The sequence below is a fragment of the Myotis myotis genome, unplaced genomic scaffold (assembly GCF_014108235.1).
Source record: "Myotis myotis isolate mMyoMyo1 unplaced genomic scaffold, mMyoMyo1.p scaffold_m19_p_1, whole genome shotgun sequence".
NCBI classification, from domain to species: domain Eukaryota; kingdom Metazoa; phylum Chordata; class Mammalia; order Chiroptera; family Vespertilionidae; genus Myotis; species Myotis myotis.
Genome location: NW_023416313.1, coordinates 168,801,066 through 168,824,660, shown reverse-complemented (window position 1 = coordinate 168,824,660; position 23,595 = coordinate 168,801,066). Strand labels below are relative to the sequence as shown.

General features: G+C 42.3%; 1 protein-coding gene across 1 annotated transcript in view; it reads right to left on the bottom strand.

Moving 5' to 3' along the window:
- Positions 1-6,938, bottom strand: part of TMOD3 (tropomodulin 3) — a 78,059-nt gene extending 71,121 nt beyond the window's left edge. The window contains exon 1 of the mRNA XM_036301546.1: positions 6,827-6,938. The gene's annotated coding sequence lies outside the window, so the exon portion shown is untranslated. The remainder of the gene's footprint in view (positions 1-6,826) is intronic.
- Between the last annotated feature and the right edge of the window lie 16,657 nt (positions 6,939-23,595).

Sequence of the window (23,595 nt, the reverse complement as noted above, 5' to 3'; positions counted from 1 at the left end):
TTCTGCCTCCAGCCTTCACATCACACTGTTCATTACACCTGATACACAGCAACCCTTCCCCCTTTTTCTCAAGTTTGAATCCTTTCACATCTTTCAGCAACCAGTTCAAACAACATTTCTTTGAAGAGGTATCCTACTCAAAAGAAGGTATAGACCAGAATTAAGGTTGTGGCACTGGAAAAAAGAAAGGAAGAAAAGATGATATGGCAGAGGGAAGGCTAAGGGGCTGAATGCAGAGACAAGAGATATTCTCTGGTGGAGAGCAAACTTGAGATGTTGTCCTATGTCAGTGATGGCGAACCTATGACATGCGTTGTCAGAGGTGACACACGAACTCATTTTTGTTGTTGATTATTCTTTGTTAAATGGCATTTAAATATATAAAATAAATATCAAAAATATAAATCTTTGTTTTACTATGGTTGCAAATATCAAAAAATTTCTATATGGGACACAGCACCAGAGTTAAGTTAGGGTTTTTCAAAATGCTGACACGCCGAGCTCAAAAGGTTCGCCATCACTGTCCTATGTGTTAGGTACATAGGACGTGACACTGTTCGACAAGGAAGAATAATGGGGGCCCAGTAAACTAGAGGTAGGTGTAGAGGGTGTGCTGATGACTAACAGAATGGCCGAGCTGCACCAAAGGCCTTGCAGGGGAGAAAATGTGCAAATGTGTTGTGGTCCATTTTTGTACATAGTTCTGTGATTTCTCTAAGAAATAGTAAATCTTAGGGACAAACTGAAGAAAAACAGAGGGGGGGATGGGTATTGTTACTGTAGGGGCTTTGACTTTCATATAATCACGTACTTATTGATATTTCCCAATAGAATCAAACTTTCTTACCCACCTCCCACCCACTTCCCACCTCCCACCCACTTCCATACTCCTGCCATAGGACCCCAGTGACCATAATAAAGAAAAAAAAAGAAAAGAAAAAAGCAATTATTTAAGAACGTTAACTTGAATTCCCCAAGAACAAAAATAAATCTTGGTATTATATCAAATCTTGCTATGTTTAACCCAGGGTAAAGGCTGCCGGAATAGATGTCAGATTGTATATACTTGAAGGGCCTCCTTTTTTTTCACTGGTATGTGTATAATCAAGTAAATAGTCTTTAATAATTCCTCATTAAAGTGATAACCCCACACCCAGGGAATCAACATATTTTGTTGGTTATAATTTCCATATGCAAATCCCTTACTCTATAATTATGATTAATAATATCCTGCTCAAAGGGCTTGCTCTATGCAATAGGCTAAGGAATTACCTACAAGTCTATATACATAACTATATACATATTAAATATATGCCTATTAGACAATTGCTACTGTTTAAAAAACTTAACTAAAGGCACTAAGAATTGCCTTAAACACCAGAATACACTTTAAATAAATTTAACTTGTCATCATGCTCTCCTTCACTCTAGCCCTCATTTCTCCCACATACTTCAGGAATTGTGTTCACTTGTAGGTTCTTGTAGTGATATCAGTGCTTACTGGGAGTAGATATCCCCAGATATGAAACTGTTTAATTGCAAAGGGTTATCTCTGTGCATCAGTTGCCTCAGTTTGTAAGTTTGTCTTGGTGTGTTTGTGTTCCCTCTTAATTGAGTGCGTGTAGGTGTTTGAGTATATGTACGGAGGGAGGGTATATCTTCACAGGTAAAAAAGTGTACACATCTGTGAAGGAACTTGGTCCGTATTTCAGTGATTCTCAAAATGAACTGTTAAGTATATAAGAGCAAGAGATAGTCCCAAAAGACTACATATTATATGATTTCATTTATATGAAATGTCCAGAATAGGCAAATTAAAACCATAATGAGGTACCATTTTACATCTTCTAGTGTGGCTAAAATAAAAAAGGCTGACAACACTAAAAATTGGTGACATTAAAAATGTGGAGAAGCTGTAACCGGCTTGGCTCAGTGGATAGAGCGTTGGCCTGCGGACTAAAAGGTCCCAGGTTCGATTCCGGTCAAGGGCATGTAAGGCAGCTGATAGATGTTTCTCTCTCATCAATGTTTCTAACTCTCTATCCCTCTCCCTTCCTCTCTGTAAAAAAAAAAAAAATGTGGAGAAAAAACAACAAACAAACCCTGCTCAATTGGTTGGAATGTCGTCCCTTACACGAACAGGTTTTAGGTTCAATTCTCAGTCAGGGCACATGCCTAGGCTGGGGTTCGATCCCAGGTCAGGGTGAGTACAGTTGAGAAGCAATCGATGTTCCTGTCTCACATTGATGTGATAAAAAAAACAAACCACAGATACATAACACAGAAAAATCTCAAAAACATTGTTACATGAAAGAAGCCAGACACAAAAAAGCACATACTACTTGTACGATCCCATTTATGTGAAGTCTATGACTAGGCAAAACACATCCACGGTGTTAGAAATGTGGAATCAAAGTGGTTGCCTTTGGAGAAGGGTGGGTGAAGGAAATGGCTGGAAGGGGATATGAGGGAACTTTCCATGGTGATGGAAATGTTTTCTAATTTGTCGTGGCTTAAGTTACATTGTAAAAAGTTATCAGAACTCCTTGAACTAGACACTCAAGATATGCTCATTTTGCCTGCTTGGTGTGGCTCAGTGATTGAGCATCCACCTATCACGGTTCACTCCGAGTCAAGGCAAATGCCCAGGTTGCAGAGGCAGCCAGTCAATGATTCTCTCTCATCATTGATATTTCTATCTCTCCCCTACTTCCTTCCTCTCTGAAGTCAATAAAAATATTTTTTTTAAAAAGATATGCGCATCTTACTGAATGTTAATTATACCTCATAAAACATACAAAATAGGAATCTGCTTCAAGGCATAGGTTAAGGATGTTTCAAATGAAATCTACATTACTACACATACATTTTCAATTTTTTGCCTCTTTGGATTATTCACATCTCTATTCCTTCATTATTATAAATAATCTAATGGATTACAGACATGTATGGGTAGATAGATATATGTGTTCATGTTAATTTTTCATAAAGAGCAAATCAAGTTTGATTTTTTAGGATTTCAATATGTGTACCAAATGGATTGTTACAAATCCAGTTGAATTTTCTGTTTTTCTATATCATTTTCCTCTCAATGCAATGTTATAGTTGTGATTTTGGAGGTTTGAGATAAAACTGAATGAGAATAAGGCATGTAAATCAAATGTCAGCAAGAAAGGTTGATGATAGAAAGACAATAGTGCTTTAGCCACTATAACAGCCTAGAGAATAATACTCTCTTCAATTATTTTAATTAAGAGCCCATAATTTTTAAATTTAAGGGAAACTGAAAAGAATGAAGAATGCCAGCTAATTTGATCTTTAAAAGTTGATAACACAGCCTAAATAGCAAGAGCAGTGTACATCAGACTGATTCCTAAAAACCTACTGAGATCTTTCCTTCTATTTTACTGGGTCCTCCTCTGTCTTCCTTTCTCTTCATCTTTCCCCTCCCTCTATCCAGGTATATTTTTATCCTCACTATCTCTCTCACTCTTCCTATGATTTACTCATATCTAATTGATTGTCATGTATATCAAGCTCACCCCAGGTTCCAAGTAAATAAATTTACAAAATTATACTGTATTCTATTGTAGATATGGCACATAAACTCGCATAGTATACAGAGTATAGCCTGGGAAGACAGAGATGACCAGTGAGTGGAAAAAAGATGACTTCATTTGTTTCCCGTCCCCACAACTGTAAAAGATCTCTCCCTCTGAACTCCTACCGCATGTTTTTATTCCCCACAGATGGCTCTTACAGCACTCTGTACTATGCCTCATCTCAAAGAGAGTAGTTCCCAGACAAAAACCGTGTCTTAATGTCTGTATTCGCCATGAGCCTAAGACAGTGCTTTGTACAAGATGGGGCAAGACACATGATAAATCAGTGAATGATTGAATGAATGTGAATGAAAACAATTGAAGATGGAAGAGGATGAGAGAGGAGAAAACACTGAGAGGATTCTGCACAGAGAAAGAAGGGAAGGAGAGAGAGTAGAAAAAAAAACTTGTGAAAACAATTACTTTTGTTAAAGTGAATAGGATTATTTTTTTTCATAGAAATGTAGGTTTATTTTGTTGTTGTTTTTTTTCTTTAATATAGCAATCCTTTAATTTATTTTTTTAAATTTTGTTTTATTGCTTAAAGTATTACAAAGAGTATTACATATGTCTCCTTATTTTTGCCCCCCCTTGACATTCCCCGGGCCTCCCCAACCCCGTGTCTTGTGTCCATTGGTTATGCTTATATGCATGCATACACGTCCTTCAGTTGATCTCTTACCATGTCCCATCCCCCACCACCCCAACCCTCCCCGGAATAGGATTATTTTTTAAAACTGAGAGTTGGAAAAAGCAATTACTATGCATCTAATATCACAGCTATCAGCTCCTATCTTTATTTCTTTAAAAAATATGTTCTTATTGATTTTTAGAGCGAGAGGAAGGGAGAGGGATAGAGAGATAGGAACATCAATGGGAAAGTAATTTCATACATGGGCGGCCTCCTGCATGGCCCCCTATTGGGAATGGAGCCGACAACCTGGGCATATGCCCTGAGGGGATCAAACCAGCGACCTCTTGGTTCCTGGTTGACTCTCAAATGCTGAGCCACAGTGGCCGAGCTCAGCACCTATCTTTAAACTGTCACTATGAACACCTCAGCAGTGGTTCTCAACCTTCTGGCCCTTTAAATACAGTTCCTCATGTTGTGACGCAACCAATAAAATTATTTTCGTTGCTACTTCATAATTGTAATGTTGCTACTATTATGAATCGTAATGTAAATATCTGATATGCAGGATGGTCTTAGGTGACCCCTGTGAAAGGGTCGTTTGACCGCCAAAGGGGTCGCGACCCACAGGTTGAGAACCGCTGCCTTAAAGTATCTCCCAACCCTTGATATTCAGTGTAGTCTGACAAGCAAGTTCTAGAGCCCCACTTCAGACCTACAAGATCCCGGATGATTTATGCATGTTAATGTTTAAGAAGCACCACCCTACACCATTCAAGTCCTTTGTGTTGCAGGGAACCTGTGTTTTATTTAAATGGGCCAGTAGCTGAGACTAGGAAAATCGGATTAGACTAAAACCAATCATTGTAATGGAGTTTGACTTTACGTCTTAACTTTAGGTGAAGCTAATTACAGAGCAATAGGGCCTGAAGGGTTTATAACAAAATTTTGGAATTAGTCATAAAAATATGATTAAAGGAAATTGAGCAGGTCAGTAACAGCCTCCAGAACTCATTTTTGTTCGTTCATGCCTAGCACAGGGTTTGGAATGACACCTGTGGCCCATGTTTCCTGAATAAATAAAATCATGAATTTTTAAAAATCAGACATGTTTAGGGCTGGAATAATCTTAGGGTCAGCAACCTCATTTTAAAGATGAGCAAGCTGGAAGTCCTGAGAGGTTCAAAAGTAAGCAAGCTGAGCTCTGGCCGGTTTGGCTCGGTGGATAGATAGAGCGTGGGAATGCGGACTGAAGGGTCCCGGGTTCCATTCCCGTCAAGGGCACATGCCTGGGTCGCTGGCTCAATCCCCACTAGGGGGCGTGCAGGAGGCAGCGGATCCATGGTTGTCTCTCTCCCTCTCCCTTCCTCTCTGAAATCAATAAAATATATTTTTTTAAAAAAAGTAAGCAAGCTGAGAGTGAGAACATACTGGATCTGACATTTTCATTCCCTTTTTGTTCCTTTCACAGGAATGTGTTAGAAAGGAGATTCTAAGCATTTATAATAAAATTAGGGGCTCTCAAAGAAGCGATAGGGTAAAAAAGTGCCTAGAACTAGGAACAAGAGACTAGCACAAGTAAATGAGGCTGGACAAAACTATTTTTCTAAGCGTATTATTTTTTGACAGACCAATTAAGTAATCAATTTAATTTGCCGGAAAAAAAGATCATCTAAAGGATTCTCAGAAAAAGAAACATGAGCTGCATGAAAATGTTACAAGCCGAGAGAGACCGCACATAACTAATTTACATTTCACAGGCTTATTTCCTGTTCAAGTATGACCTCCTGCGATAAGCTTTACTGCAGTGTTCCTTACCGGATGACTTTTGGTTTTAAGAGAAGCCAAGGGCAAGTCGGAAACGCGATTCTTAACTAAACATAAAACAAAACAAACAAACAACAAAAAAGCAAAAACCCGCGGCTCTTTCTCGTTTGTTTATAGTCAGAATGCAGGCCTGCCGAGGAAACACACCAACCTCCTCCGTGGGCAAAAGTACAAGGTCCTCAAAAGAAACCAACACAAGCGACTTCACAGCCGGATCCAGCTGTGCTACTGGGGAGCCAGGAATTTATTCTAAGACAGAGAGAGAGCAGAGAGATCAAACCGGCGAGCGCAGGACAAGCCAGATTTTAATTTTAAAAAAGGGTGTGCCCTAAGGTGGTTTTTTTTTTCCTTTCGGACTTTCAACAAGCAGAAGCCTTTGAAGAAGTACTGGTGAGAAAACCCTTTTAAGATAACCGTCCCCCGAACTACGCCTGGGTGGGGTGGAGGCGGCGGGAGGGGAGGGGAGGGGTGGGGAGGGGGCCGGTCCCGAACCCGGGGAGGCCGGGCCCCCAAGTGATTCATCAGCTCAAGGTTCGCGCGCCTCCACCGCAGGCGCCTCCCAGCGCGCCCCAGGGCCCTCACCCGGGCCCGGTCACCCCAAAGTCGCCCTCAGCGTCCCCCGCTCCCTGCGAGGGACCCGTGGGGAAGAAGACCCAGGCCGGCGGCTGGAAGAGCAGCAACCTCTCCCTCCTCAGCCACCATGGCCGGTGCGACTCCCTGCCCGCGCCCGCAGACGGACTTCCTGGAAAGCACCCGCTGGACTTACCTACTGGCGCCTCCTGGGGCCACCGGCTTCTTCACAGACCCGCGAGGACTGCCGCAGCTCGGTTCCGGCACCCGCCCGACTGCCTCCCAGGGAGTTGCCGGACCCGCCCGCCAGTAGCACCCCAACACGACCGCGCTGTCTGTGAGGCTGGTTCCCCCTCCGTCACCCACGCGCCTGCGCACTCCCAGGTCGCAGGGCACCCTGGGAGTTGTAGTTCGAGCGTACAGGGAGAAGCTCAGCGCAGAACCCCATCTTTACAATCTGCACGACATTGGAAGCAGCTGCGGATACCAGGTCTACCTCCAGCCTGGAACGACGCTCTCTACACCACCCTCTGGAGCTATGAGCAGCAGCTAGTGGTTCTCAACCTTCTGGCCCTTTAAATACAGTTCCTCATGTTGTGACCCAACCATAAAATTATTTTCGTTGCTACTTCATAACTGTAATGTTGCTACTGTTCTGAATCGTAATGTAAATATCTGATATGCAGGATGGTCTTAGGCGACCCCTGTGAAAGGGTCTTTCCACCGCCAAAGGGGTCGCGACCCACAGGTTGAGAACCGCTGAGAGGCTCCTTGGTATAGATTTCCTCTGACTTTTATTAAAGAGGCATGCATGGCACGGCTTGTATTGTACGTACCCTTGGGGTAGTTGATGCGAGACATGGCATCGAGTCCTTTGAACTTGTTATGATAAATTGATAGGTAAACAAACAAAATCTACGGCACAAGAGGGTTATAAATCAAGAGGATGTCATCTCAAGGGCGTAGTGACCCTAGTGATTTCTTTAGGCCTGCAATCAGGGATGATGCCACAGCGATAGCAGTTTCGACCCCATTCCTTCCTCCCATTTCTGCTTCAAGCTCTACACCGAGAGGTGGAGCTGGGCTAACGTGGGTGAGCGCTGATCAAAGGAGGGGACTGGGACAGATGGGTAGTTTGGAGGACAGAACGAAGAGAGTGGGAATATTTCAGAGGACAGTGGATGGCTGTCTTTTGTGCATGACTCTGAGGAGAGGGAACAGCGATGGCTTTAGTCCGTCGCTGGGAATTTTTCTGGCCTGCTCTTCAGGAGTAAACCATTCCTAAGAGTAAACCGTTCCTAGGAGTAATGCTCAGCTTTGATACACATCTTTCAAAAATGTAGCCATGAAGAGGACTGAAATGCCTCGGTGAAGTACATTCCAGCTACACCCAGCCTGGGGACCTACTAATGGCTAAACCTCTTCTGGCATCTACTTCTTCTACTCAGAGCAGGGAGTAGCCTAGGTAAACACCTTGGAATTTCATGCAACTGGTACCCACTAATCCGAGCAATAAAGATAACTGATGATTCGGCATTTTAATCTCCCCCCCCCCCTAAAATTGCAAATACTCTTAGAAGACCATCAACAATAAATCATGTGGCTATTGCATCTTAGTGTGAATCACTCTCAAATATTCTTGGAGATAACTTTCTGAGAGCAACTTCCTACAGAGTTCAAGTTGAACAAATATTTATTGAATACTTAATCTACACTAGGCAGTGTGCCAGCACTTCACTTATAATATTTATTCAATCCTCAAAATAACCCTAAAAAAAAGTGTTAGTATCTTCTTTCCACTTAGTTTTCTACAGATGAGAAAACTAAGAGCCAGACAATTTAAGTAATTTGCACAAGGTCACACAGCCAGTAATTGGAGATCTAGAAATAAAGCACAGGTATTCTGACTCACATACTAGCATGCTTTCCACTGTTAATCAGATCGACGTGTCTCCTAAACCTCATCAAATTCTTTAATGTAAAATAATCTTTGATCATGTCCTAAATACATGAAAAAAACAATTCTCTACCACAGTCCAGGGAAACGGTACTCTGGATGAAATTAATATCTGGGTTCATTTGATAGCTCTATTTTTCTTTAGAAGTTAACATATAGGTGTTCTTGAGGACCTGAGATGAGAAGCTGGGCCAGGACAACCCACAGTCCTCAGTCCATACCTCAGGTGAGCAGTGAGGCAGACTGCCAGAAGCCGGTCCATCCTTGCTGCTTGACACAGTCGCTGCAGGGAGGAAACATCTGCACAGCATATGTTTCAAGGGACCTGGCGTATATGGCATACTGTTCTTAATATGTTTGCTCACCTTCTTGGTGCTATGTGTTTTAACCAAGGTCACCTCTCCGAGAAAGGTTGTTTCCCCAGGTAGGGATTTTTCCCTGAAGTTAGGGAGGGAATAAAACCCCTTAACTAAATGCAAGGTGGGTAGTTAATCACTTTAACTACGAACAATCACCCTTAAGCTACATAATCTTTACTCCCTGGAATGGAGATAAGAAACGCCCTAACGTTGGAATAGAAATTGACAGGATTAAAATCAACTGGTATAAATACAGATGTAACAAGACAATAAAAGACAGAACTTGGCTGGAGATCCTGGCTAGAGAACCTGGCTATGATGATCAACTGAACGCTGCCTCCGTGTCATTCCTTCTTCACCGACTCCGTCCACACCTATGGGGAACCCCTGGACCTGTTGGGGCTGGACCCCAACAGTAGACATAAGTTGAAATGCATCCACGCAAGCGGTGGAGCCTGGTAGTGAGACCTGGGGTGACACCAAACATGAGGTGAGCAATGGGGTCCAGTGAGGGGGCCTTGAGGTGAGCTGGGGCGGGGGAGCAAGTACAGCCAGCCTGTGAGGACCAGAAAAGTGTGCCTGGACTGTTTCTGGGGTAAAAGTCTCAGGTGCCAACTTACGTGAGACCACCCAGGGGAGCATCTTTCTGTGAGCACATCCTCTAGACTGGACAGTGGATTTAGGAATGTACAGTTGTGGTCCCAGTTTACTTGAGCATTGCGAGGGCCAACATTACAGGCTTTCAGGAACAAAACTGAATCTTAAGCCTAAATTTTTCAACAATGAAGTGGAAAACTATAAAAATGATAAATTTATTAGTAATAAAAAAAGACCCTAAGGGGTTTGTTCCATGTCCAGAAGAACATGGCTTGTAAATGTAGACCCAGGCTAAGATCTATTTTAGAGACCAAAGCCTTAGGAATTCCCTCCATCAGAACTGCTGCAATGACATATGAAGAAGTGCAAATTAGAAAAGGAGCGAATTGGGCTAAATTGTTTGGAATAATTTCCCCCCTCTGACTGTCGAGAGACAAACTGGGTGACCAAAGAAAAGGCTCTGGTGTTCTCACCACAGCAATTTAGGTTCTTATAATTTTTTAACTATTCCATGTTTTCCTCTAGTACTTTTTTTTTTCTGAAATGAAAATGGCTTTGTTTGTTGCAGCTCACTTAAACTAAACAGAAATATACAATTAATTCAAAATCCTCCCCCAAGTGGTAAAAACTGCTTTTGTTTTAAGTACATACCCTTCCAGACAACTCTACATGCACAGTTCCTTTCCTCTACTTTCTGTGGATTTAATTTACTATTCTAGATTCCAAGAAGGGTGTAAAACCTGTACATATTCAACTTGTCTCTTTTCCTAATATGTGCACTTAAGACTGCACATTTTTCTGAAAGTCTTGTAATGTAGTATTTTTATTATCATTCAGTTCTAATTATTGTCTAGCTCCAATTGTGATGTATTTTGGGGTTTAATTGGGAGTGTATTTCATAATTTCTAAATATAAGGACTTTCTAGTTAACTTCTGTTGCTGATTTCTAGACTAAATCCAAACAGAGCAAGGAACATACTTTATGTAATTTTAATCCTTTGCAGTTTGGTGAAACTTGCTTCATGGTACATGGTAACTTTAAAAAATGTTCTGAGTGTGATTCTCTGCTGCCATCTTGGGAATAACACCTCATTGCAGGTCAGCAGAAAAAGTTGGTGGATATAGTGAATATTATTATTTTTAAAATATATTTTTGATTTCAGAGAGGAAGGGAGAGGGAGAGAGAGACAGAAACATCAATGATGAGAGAGAACCATTGATTGGCTGCCTCCTGCACACCCCTTACTGGGGATGGAGCCCACAACCTGGGCATGTGCCCTGACCAGGAATGGAACCACGACCTCCTAGTTCATAGGTTGACACTCAAACATTGAGCCACACCAGCCAGCCAAATAGATAAATTAATGGAACAGAATAGAAAGTGTAGTAATAGACCCAAATATATAGATATAAACTCTTGCTTACCAGCAAGTCTCCTGTGAATTCCTGCTACACCTCTGGGCCATCACTCCAAGGGAAACTGATAAAATGGAATTCCTGAACAAGAAGAGGACTGTGACCATCAGATATGATTTATTTTAAGAAAGACTTTCCTCTGCAATATAGCTCATTTTGCTTTGCTTTTTAGGCAGAAATGGCTTTCAATTCATTGTCTGATTGAATTAATATAATAGTTCCTTCCTGACCTTCCAATATGGGGCTTAGGCATACATTAAATATATAGTTTCCTTTAGTTACTCATATTAAGTTTTTCCTAACGAATATTTGAATTATATTTTAGTTCCTTTTTCTAAAATAACTAGAGGCCCAGTGCACAAAATTCATGCATGGGTAGGGTCCCTAGAAGCTGCCAGCTGGGGCCTTCCTTCGTTCTGTGCCGCTCCCTGGTGGTCAGCACACGTCATAGCGAGCGATCGAACTCCCAGTCGGTTGAACTACTGAGGGGACACTTTGCATATTAGCCTTTTATATATATAGATGTTATTTGGTGCTTTATTTTTCTCCTTCCTTCAGATAAATGTTATCATATTGTAATCACAAGGCCTACAAATATGAATCTCCTAAACCCATGTATATTCAATACCACATATGGGACCAGCGATGTTAAGAATAATGACCTATATTGCCCTAGCTGGTTTGGTTCAGAGGATATAGCGCAGGGGTGGGCAAACTTTTTGACTCGAGGGCCACAATGGGTTCTTAAACTGGACCGGAGGGCCGGAACAAAAGCATGGATGGAGTGTTTGTGTGAACTAATATAAATTCAAAGTAAACATCATTACATAAAAGGGTACGGTCTTTTTTTTTCAATAGTTTTATTCATTTCAAACGGGCCAGATCTGGCCCGCGGGCCATAGTTTGCCCACGGCTGATATAGAGTATGCCTGCAGACCAAAGGGCCCTGGGTTCAATTCCAGTCAAGGGCATGAACCTATGTTGCTGGCTCCTTCCTGGCCCAGGTCTTCATCAGGGCTCATGCAGGAGACAACCAATCCATGTGTCTCTCACATCGATGTTTCTCTCTGTCTTTCCCTCTCTCTTCCACTCTCTCTAAAAATCAATGGAAAAATATCCTCAGGGGAGGATTAACAAAAAAAAACACACACAAAAAAACCAAAAAGAATATCGACCTATGAACCATAAGGTTACAGTTTGATTCCCGGTCAGGGAACATGCCCTGGTTGTGGGCTCCATCTCCTGTAGGGGGCGTGCAGGAGGCAGCTGATAAATGATTCTTTCTCATCATTAATGTTTCTATCTCCTTCTCCCTTCCTCTCTGAAATCAATAAAAATATATTTTAAAAAGAGAGAGTGAGAGGAAAAGAAACATCAATAAGACAGAGAAACATCAACTGGCTGCCTCTTGAACACCCCCTACTGGGGATTGAACCTGCAACCCTGGCATGTGCCCTGACTGGGAATCAAACCGCAACCTCTGGGTTCATAGGTTGACACTCATCTACTGAGCCACACCAGCCAGGGCTAGAATGGTCTTTTTAAAACAAATTAGATCATGTCACCCTCCTGCTCCAATCCACTCATGGCTTCCCATTATCCTATATAATAAAGAGCTAATATGCTAATGGTCATCGCTCCGTCACACCATAATGACCAATCAGCAGGAGGCTGTGTGCGCAGCCAGGCACGCAAGGGTGGCCGGGCGAGGAGGCGGGAGGTGGGAGGCAGGAGGTGGGGCGCCTCCTTGCATGATTTCAATCATGCGCTGGGCCTCTACTATTTTAAATAAAATCCTTGCATGACTATTTTATTTCCTACCCCACTCTCTCACTCTGCTCTAGCCACACTAGCCTCTCTGAGGTTTCTCGAATCCTACCAAATGTATTCTGCCTCAAGGTTTTTGCACTACACAGGAGAATGTTTTTCTTCCCAAATACTCATGGCTCATGTCTTCATTTTAATATTTTGCTCACATGTCACTTTTAAAAGGCCTTCTCTGGTCCCTTTACCCAGTCTTTCTCCCCTTTCCTCACTTCTTGGGCTTCATAGCACTTGTCACTACTTAACATCATCTTGCTTATGTGCTTAGCATAAGCTCAAAAAGGACTATTCCTACCATCTGCAACAGAGCCTGACATACAGTAGGTATTAAATAAATGTTTGTAAATAAATATTGAAGTCTTGCCCCTGCCTCCTGTTCTCATTTTGGGAAACAAAACCAGAGAGTTTGCCAGTCAATGCCTGCCAGGGCCTGGTACAGATATAAACACCAGCTATGAGAGCATTGGTGTCGCAGAATAAGACCCAGTGGAACTCACCCTGAAATGGGCACAGACTTCTCTTTTTAAAGGACTATACTTCATGGGTTGCCATTATTAGCTTATAGTTAGAAAAACACAGTTCTTGAAGAGAAAAATAAAAGGAAAACTGGAACATTATATTTACATAAATAAGTGAAAAGGTAAATTAACTAAATTCTAGAGGAAAGGACAACCCTCCCCATTGCCATGTGACCTGCAGTGCCTCCCTGTCGACGATGTCTGTGGGCTTGGCTATGACCTGGTAATGGGGTTTTTCTTCTTTCTTCACACAAATGTTGCCCTATTGTAATCACAAAGCTTATAAACATGACTCTTGCTTAGGCCAATGAAATGTGGGTGGAAGTGACTCTATGACAGCTGCGAGTAGGAGCTTTTAAGCGTCATTGTGTTTCTTATTTGTGTGCTTACTCTCTCCCTTCACCAAGAGAATGTCATGAACCAACAGAGGATGGTCCTTCCTGGGTCCCAGAATGAGAAGTCATGTGGATCAGAGCCTCCACCAAACACAGGTGCTGACATGTAATGTGAGCAAGAAGTAAACTGAGATTTAGGTTTGTTTTGACTATAGACTGACCTAGCAAAAGCGGAATGCTGTACTGCCTATTCCGTGAAAGGAGATCTTAGGAAACAGAAGTGGTATGGCACCACTCCCCCATGCCTTTAATCCCACTTCAAGTAATGGAAAAGTTTAAGTTCAACATACTAAAGAGAACAAATCTGAGGCTGTTGGGTAAAATATTTGAGTAAGGGACAGAGTACAGCTCTGTTAGTTTTCAGGGTTGGGTTAGAATAAAAGTGATAAAACAACACTGGAATTCTACTGAATGTATTACAAGCCCTAATTAGTGTTATCTTTAAACTTGCAGCCAGAGGAACTCATAAAGCAATGTCACACTGAATCATCATATGCAAACTAATTGCCAGAAGCAACTTTCTTGTTATCAAAGGGTTCCTTTAGGGAATAGTTCCCTTGATATGCTTAACTATTTTTTAAAAATGTATTTTATAGGAAGCCGAGAATATTTCAGCTAAAGACACAAACTTGAAGCAAAGGTGTAAGGATTTCATTCTGGAAGATTGGAGTTAATTAAAGCAGTGGGAGGTAGGAATCAGAAGATAAACACCATGGTGGGGCAATTTCATACAAAAGAATTTGAGCAAGCTCTGGCTTGAACTATCCATCCCTGTCAACCCATCTGTTTCTGTTAGAAGCCTCATGTTTCGCTGTCCATCTCAAATGCCTGTTTCTCACTTAAACTTCCCTAATGCCATTAGGTGGAATTAATTTTGACATGCCTCATATTTTCATACCCTATTATGCTTCCACTGGAGGTGCATTACATACACATTTTTGCCAAATACCAAAGAGCTGAGAATTTGAATTTTCAGCTGAAGCCAAGTTGCTGACAAATATCACTGTCAAATAACAAACTTCTAGACTACACAAATAAACCTAAAGAATTATGCCAAAATTTAGCCAATGTTCTATCCACTGAGCCAAACAGGCTAGGGCCCAAAATTTAAATTGTATTATTTTAATATTCTTATTTTAAATGTTAGTGCTAAAACGATAAAGTTTAACATTGTATATTTATAATATATACAAGTATAGGAACAATAATTTCACAACACTGTCAGCTGTTAAACTCTCCTAGAGTCACTAGAGAGATTCAAATTTCAACTGAGGTGAGTGGATGAAAAAGATAAATGTCTTAAATGGAGTTAAATAAGAATTAAATTCTGGTTTTAAATAGTAAATGCTAGGTGCACTAAACATTTCTACAAAGAACAGAGTTATGATGTAATCTCTGCTTATTCTTTTTCATATTATTAAATTTTTGTAAATATTAACTAAAAAAAATAACGTTCTTCCTAAGTTATCTAGCTATTACATTCTCTATATTTGTAGTAACTGTCAACCTATTTCCCTATTTATCTACTTGAACATTCTTAATAATTTTTATTTTGAATTGATTTTGAACATAAAATATATCTTTAACAATCCACAATTATTACAGCATTTTACTTATCTAATATTTGCTATGCATTTATACTTCGATAGAATTTCAACAAATAAGTCAGATTTTTTACTGTCTGTATCTGAATATTTGCATAATAATAACAAATCTAAATAACATACTTTGTTTTTATCAGCAACACTGTTACTGATTAGATATAAGAATAACTTTTCCCTAGCTGGTTTGGCTCAATGGATAGAGCGTCAGCCTGCAGACTCAAGGGTCCCAGGTTCGATTCTGGTCAAGGGCATGTACCTTGGTTGCGGGCACATCCCCAGTGGGGAACATGCAGGAGGCAGCTGATTGATGTTTCTCTCTCATCGATGTTTCTAACTCTCTATCCCTCTCCCTTCCTCTCTGTAAAAAATCAATAAAATATATATATATTTTTTTTTTAAAAAGAATAACTTTTACACTTAACTTTTACTGTCAAAGTTCAAGGATGATGGAAATAATATTAAAGTAGGCATTCTGAAAGCTGAGGCCCAATGCACAGGCCAAACAGCCAAGACTCTTTGGCTACTGTCACTAAGATAGAGTTAGCTTTTGGGCAGGCACATTCTACTGCTTATTCACAGTTAGCTTTCAATCAGTCAACATCAAAGTCTTTATCCACACAGATGACAGTTAAGTCATATTTTCCCCATTCTATCTTTTATAGTTGAGTTTTTATCAACTTTTTTGAAAGAGAAACATTGATTTGTTGTTCCACTTATTTATGCATTCATTAATTGATTCTTGTATACCCACAATTTTGACATATCAGGACAATACTCTAACCAATTGAGCTACTTGGCAAGGGCATAGTAGTTGTTTTTTTTTGTATTAAAAGTAGACAACTGTATTGTTACTTGTGTTAAATTTTCAAAAATTGATTTTTAAAGAGAGTGGCAGGGGGAGAGACAGAGAAACATTGATGTGAGAGAGATACATCTATTGGTGCCTCTCCCATGCACCCAGACCAGCAACCCAGGTAAATGCCCTTGACCTGAATAAAACCTGGGCTGATGCTCTATTCACTGAGCCAAATTGGCCAGGACTTGTGTTAAATTTTTATCTGAGTAGGTATAGGCTTATACTTTGGCCTCCTAAGGCCCATCAGCTAGAGACCCAGTAGTTATTTTATCAGTACTATATTTAAACTAGAGGCCCGATGCATGAAAATTCGTGCAAGAGTAGGTCTTCCTTCCCCCGCTCCCGGCACTGGCTTCCCTCTGGCACCTGGGACCCAGGCCCCTCCTCCGGCCACTGGCAGGCACTCGGGACCTGGGCTGGCTTCCCTTGGGCCCCAGCTTTATCAGGAAGGACTTCAGGAAGACATCTGGTCTAATTAGCATATTACCCTTTTATTATTATAGATTACTGGTGAACTGCTGTTCAAAACATACCATGGAAAGAGCCCTGCAGTGGCTAAGCCCTTCCGGTTAAAACTCTTCCATGCATTTACTTATGATTAAGAGTCAAAAAAGATTGTTTAAGCCAGTCATTTAACTATTTAGCCGCACTGTTATGCAGTCCACATGTCTCAAGGACGTTCTGAGGCTTTGGCAAACATCTGGCTAAAACCCAATTACAGTGTGTTCATTTGACAAAACTCTCATGATTTCCTATTACTCATTACATGAATCTGTGCTGTCTCTTATGGGTCACTGCTTCACTTCCTGGTGCTTATAAACCACTGAAGCGGGTATTATACTTTTCTAGAGTTTCGCTCAGGATTGATGGATTCAGTGGTCTAGCTTTAAAGACGCTAACACATACACCTTTTGAGACATGCACCTTCCTGATTTTCCTACATCATCTCCCTTCTTAGGTTGGTTGGGCCTAAAGCATAGCCCAACCTCATTCAAGCACACATACATCTACTTCCTATTGAGGTACTGTGATATGTGGGACACTTGCTAGAGGTTGTGAGCATCTGCTCGTGCTCCCAGAGTGGTAGGACAGGGAAGTGGGTTAGCAGCTGGGGCAGAGAGGGTGTGGGGCACCATTTCGTACAGCAGAGAGAAAGGCCGAATGATTAAACGGAGAGGAGGTGGTCCATAGCAGAGCCAAGCCTAACCTACAGCAGACCCACGCCAGGCTGCCGAATCCAAAGGAGGGCGCCCAGAAAGCAGAGCAAGTACAAACAGGTTGAGACATCAGGGAAGCCGGGAGGAGCAGAGCGGAATGAGAGGGAGGGTCAGGAGTAACTCCTGAGTTTAGCTGTCTTGTTTATAGTCAGTTCTTGGGACGACAGGGGAGGGCCTGTCTGCCAGAAGGAAACACAAAGCTAAGATTCAGTCCTGCTTAAATTCCTGACGTTGTCAGCATAAAGTGGAAAACGTTGTTGGCATTCAGATCCATGGACATTTATTTGGGTTAGTACTGAGGCTAGAAACGCCCACGTGCCTTCTGTACGCCAAGCACTGCTCTCAGTGTTTTACACGCTCATCCTCACGATAGTGCCGCTGTGAAGCATGACCATGGCCCCTAGTCTACGGGTGGGGAAACTGAGGCTAGGCGCTTTGCAGAAACTCACACAACTAACAGAAGTGAGACTTGGACTAGGCAAGCATGACCCCAAAGGTCACACTTTGTAACTCCTATTCATTATGGCCCCATCGACCGAAAGAGACTCCTTTAAATAAAAACAATTACTATCCTGCCTTGTTCACGATAAGGTATGAAACAGCAACAAGAAACTAGAATAGGTCTTAACTGCTCCTTCCTGGACCTTGTCATCAGTTTAAGTGACAAAGAGTTAAGCAGAGTTCAGCAGGAGGGCAGGAAGAGTAGGCTTTCTTGTTTTTCCAGGGCAAACCTTGATAGGTAACTTTGTGATTTTTATCCGAAACTTTAAGTCCAAAGTTAATATAAAAAAATTCAAGGTGAAACAGTTAACCCATTTGGGTTGTCTGTATTCTTGTTCCCATTTGTACTAATAAATTTTTATTTTTTTTAAATTTTTTTTTATTGATTTCAGAGAGGAAGGGAGAGGGATAGAGAGATGGAAACATCAGTGATGAGAGAGAATCATTGACTGGCTGCCTCCTGCACGCCCCCCACTGGGGATGGAGCCCACAACCTGGGCATGTGCCCTTGACCGGAATCGAACCCAGGGCCCTTCAGTCCACAGGCCGATGCTCTATCCACTGAGCCAAACTGGCTAGGGCGTGTACTAATAAATTTTAACTGTTTAGTTGGATATGTGCATTTCTGTTATAATGAGTTCTCCTTTCCAACATGGTGCCAACTATTTATTTTTAAAGAGATAATGTGTCTAAAATTTAACCAGATTCAATCAGTCTTTACTTTCATTTTAAAAGGAAAATTTATTCATTTCTAATGTTCTGTACACATTTTCACTTGGAAATTTCATTTCAGACACAAACAAATAGATTTTATCTTTCAAAGCAAAACGATCTTGATTAATTAAAACAGTATACATTGACTTTAGCATTAAGTCTGGCTGGCAAATTCCCAAGGGCCAAACATTGCACTACTTGTGCCAACTGGGATCAGGGTAAAAGTATTTTGCGCTTCATTACATTTTGCTTTATCACACATTTCATTCCCTCACAATGTTCAATTTCACATTTAAAGCAAATTAGTTATTAATTTCCTAACTAATATAATAAATGTCCACCTTTGATTAAAAACTTTCAACATAAAAAAATACAACAAGATTTTTCAATAACTGCTTAGACAAATAAATGTTGCCAATATAAGTTTAAACAGTTTACAAAGTATTATTTCCTTTGTTCTCTTCTAAAACAGTACAGGTACACATAAAGTCCACATTACAGGCATCTAAACTGGTAAAATATTATAGATTGGTGGCATGCAAGTATTATACATTTTTAAGTGCAATGAAAAATGCTTGTTTCCCTCAAATGGATGAAACAAAATTAAGATAAAGATTTAATTAAAATATAAATATTCCATGGGGAGTTGTATTAAAAAAAAAAAAAACCTAAGTGGCAGAGATAGAAATTTAGGTCAGTACAATTTCTTTCTTAACTAAGGATTGTCACTGGCAATGTTTACTACTAAAACAAAATTTAACATGCTCCTTTTTTCTATCCATTTCATTCCACATATGGCCAATTCCTCTCTATCCTGGAAAATTTTATATCCTGGCCCAGCTACTCTCACTTGCACAGTGTACTTCTGATCAGCTTCTCTGTTATCCAGTCAACATGTGCTCAGACACACACATGCGCGCGCACACACACACACACACACACACTTTAAATGAAAGCCTCTGAAAAACCTGCTGTTAACTGTGCTCTGTTTCCTTCTTTGCATTTCCCCTTTTCCTCCACCGATTTTGAGGAGAAAATATTAAATATGTTAAAATATCCTTTCAGAGAACTACTCTGAAGACAGTAAAAACTGCCGAGGAGGAAGAGACAACTGTCTGTCAGTTGGTGGCCAGTTCCGACCTCTTCCTCTGAAGAGTGCCTTGTGAGGAGAGATGAAACTGCAATGGGAACGGGTTAGAATCCCAAGATTCAGGAGCCGGAAGGGACCTGAGACGGCATCTGATCTGCTCACTTCGTTTTCCAGATGAAATGAAGTCAAGATAGGTGGAAAGTCTTGCCCAAAGTCACACAACTGATATCCAAATCAGCATTGTTTTCCAAAAATACATGGTGACAAATGGAGCATTTTTATTTATTTATTTATTTATTTATTTATTTATTTATTTATTTATTTGGAGCTGGAGGACAATTCAAGCAACATTTATTAAGCACCCATTTTGTACAAGGCACCTTACTAGATGTTACTAAAGGTACAAAGATTGATGAGAGTCCCTGCCTCCAAGTGCTTGTGAAAGTCCTGTGAGGCTAGGTTTGAAGATCCTTCTTAGCAGAAAACAATACTGGCCAGGGCTAAGGTTGCTGGTGATAACAAGGCAGCTGCTGCCCAGGAGAGCTGATCTCACAAGGGATACTGCCTTCCCTTCACTACCGAGCTCAGCCCGTTACACAGCTGCCGGAGCCCCAAGGACAGTCTTCTCCTACCCGCCTGGTCACACCTCAGGCCACAGCCTGCCCCACCCTGAATGGTGACAGAGCTGACAGGAGGGCAGCAGTGTCCCAGACCCTCGTCACTGTTTGCTTCCCCCTTGTGTCCAGCCCTGGGCTCTCCGCAAGGGTCCTGACCTGTCCCAAGGAGCTGTCAAAGTGCCTCAGAAAAATGCCCTAATACACACATCACTGGTATATCACACGCACTGCCCCATCAACCACCCCTCCCATGTCTTTGTGGAAAATAAAGTAATCCCAGTCCCCTACATCATACTCATGCTTCCATTCCCCATACTCAAAAAGATGTGGATGATGTAACTGTTGGTCAGAGGAAAATAAAAGATTCAAGAGGCAGTGGAAAATATTAGTGATATATATGTATATGTGTGTGTGTGTGTGTGTGTGTGTGTGTGTGTGTGTGAGTGTGTAGGTATGTATATATATGGCTAATATGCAAAGTGTCCCCTTGGGAGTTCCACTCAGAGACAGAAAGTTCAAATGCTCGTTATGACATGCGCTGACCACCAGGGGGCAGCGCTGAATGAAGGCCCCAGCCAGCAGCTGGGGAAGGAAGGGCCCGGCTGGCAGCCAGAAGGCCATGATTGGCCCTGATCGCTGGCCAGGCCTAAGGACCCTGCCCATGCACGAATTCACGCACCGGTCCTCTAGTAGATTATAAAAATGATCTCCCACTTTTCTACAGTCTTTCCAGTATAGTATTTTCATCCTGCTATCTGATTATATTTTCACCATACTCTGTGAGGTAGTTAGTGAAGGTATTGTTCCCATTATAATATAGCTGAAGAACTTAGGCTTGAGAGACTAAGTGGCTTGCTCCAAAGTCACCCAGCTAAGAAAGTGTGGAGCCAAGTGTCCAGGTTTCTTGACTCCAAATCCAGTGCTCTTCCCCCTAAATTGTCTACTAGAGGCCTGGTCCACGAAATTCATGCACTTGGGGAGGGTCCCTCAGCCTGGCCTGCACCCTCTTGCAGTCCGGGAGCCCCTGGGGGATGTCTGACTGATGGCTTAGGTCTGCTCCCTGACGAGTGGGCCTAAGTCAGCAGTCGGACATCCCTCTCAGAGTCTGGGACCCCTCACTCCTTACTGCCCGCCTGCTCACTGCTCCTGACCCTGGCTTCTGGCTGAGCGGTGCTCCTGCATTGAGCATCTGCCCTGTGATGGTCAGTGCGCATCATAGTGACTGGTTGTTCCACTGTTCGGTCTATTTGCATATTAGTTTTCTATTATATAGGATAATTGGCAGGCAAATAAATGATCATATACACCTGCTAAGTGATGGGATTAGGTGTCAGTCTCGAAATCTGTTAATAAGGTGCCCTTCCACCAGACCAACTAGCAAAGCCTACGTGCTCAGAATGACTACCATGGAAGATACCAGAGAAATGTCTGGTCTTCTTCACCCTCCTCCAAGTCAATGATACACCAAAAACTGGGATAATCTCTGGTGCACGTACAGTCTTCCTAGCACAGTACCCAGAGGCAGGTTCAAAATTTAAACCTTGGAACTCCGCCTCCGTCCATCTACTGAATGTTCAATCATTGATGTTATGGGCAGATGGGAAGGAGGAAAGCTGAGCAGAGTTTACTTCTGCTATTATGCAAACTAAGACCTTTAATTTCCATCTTCCTTCTCCACCTCACTCAGCCTCTCCACTTTACTAAACTCCTGAACCACAAACGAAACCCAATCTAATCCAGAGTTGGTAGCATGAAAACAATGAATCCATCCTGGGTTCTAGGTACTTTCCTCCCTTCGTTTGTTGGGGGAGGGGGTCATGTGATTTTCATCCAGAATGCTCTGCCTGATGCTTCCATTCATTCTCACACCTTTTCTTTCCATGTGTCTCAGTCCTTTAGCTTTGAGGATGGCACGGTATGTGGTGGGGAGATTTGAAGTGAGGAGCAAAAGGAAAAACTGCCACTGGAAGGCAGAGCTAAAACATTTCATCTTAGTTCTCTGCTCATTAAAATGAAAGTAGCAAGAGATCAACCCATAGACACAGACAGAAGGGTGGTGAAGGCCTCAGGGGGGCAGGCTAGAAGAGGTCAATGAGGGGAAAAGGGGACTTCTGTAATACTTTCAACAATAACGATTTTTTAAAAATGAAAGTAGCTATTACTGCATTAGTGTATGAGAGGAAGGAAGCTTCAGGATGGTGACTTAAAACCCGATTCCAGAAACAGCTCCACTGAGTACAGGTAACAGGCCACAGAACCCAGAATCCACAACTTAACCACCCCTGCCCATTTGTGCTGATGCCATAAATACTTGCACTAAAGATGGTATCCACATTGCAAAAAGGCATTCTATCCTCAAAACCCAAGAAACACGTATCAAATTGTACCAATCCAGAGTTTTTGTGCTTCCTGTCTCCCTCACAGTGCCCGGAAGAGGGCTAAGCACCTCATCTCCATGAAAAAGGAAATATCTGCAAACTCTTCTGTGAACTTAAAGCATGCTGATGCTGATCAGTGTTTTCAAGTTTGAGCGTCTGACCCGATCTCATGGCAGTTATTCAGAGCACATGGTCTCCCTAATGCTGGTGCCCTGCCAGGGGCCACGCTTCTGCCTGGAAGAGAAGCTGCTGCTGCTGTGATTGGTGTCCCAGGCTTCCCGTAGGGAAATGGTTTTGAGGAGTACAGGCATTTGGGATTTCTGAATTTTGAAGTGGAGATGGGCTTTTATTGTACAACTAGAGGCCTGGCGCACGAAATTCGTGCAGAGGTATTGTCCCTAGGCCTGGCCTGCAATCAGGGCCATCTTCCCCGGCTGCCCACAGCCAGCCCCCCCCCCCCCCCCCCCCCCCCCCCCCCCCGGTTCCCCATTCGCCATCAGGTGATCGGAGCCTGCTGGCTGGGGGTGGAACTGAGAGGTCGGCTGTTCTGCCCACTCACAGCCCCGCCCCACCACTACCCATGCCCAGTTCCCCGTTCACCATCAGGCGATTGGAGCCTGACGGCCGGGGGAAGGGACCAAGAGGTCGGCTGTTCCCGCCCACTCGCCAGCCCCACCCCCATTGCGGGTCGCTCTCTATGTGTGGGGCGACCATGAACGGTGGGGTGGAGGCCTTGGCCTGGTGCCACCCGTGTCCCTGCCACCCACCCCCGATTCCCCATTTACCATAAGGTGATTGGAGCCTACTGGCCAGGGAAAGGGACAGAGAAGTGGTCAGTGCACCTCATAGTGACTGGAAAAGTGGTTGTTCTGGTCGTTCTGCCATTAGGGTCAATTTGCATATTACCCTTTTATTATATAAG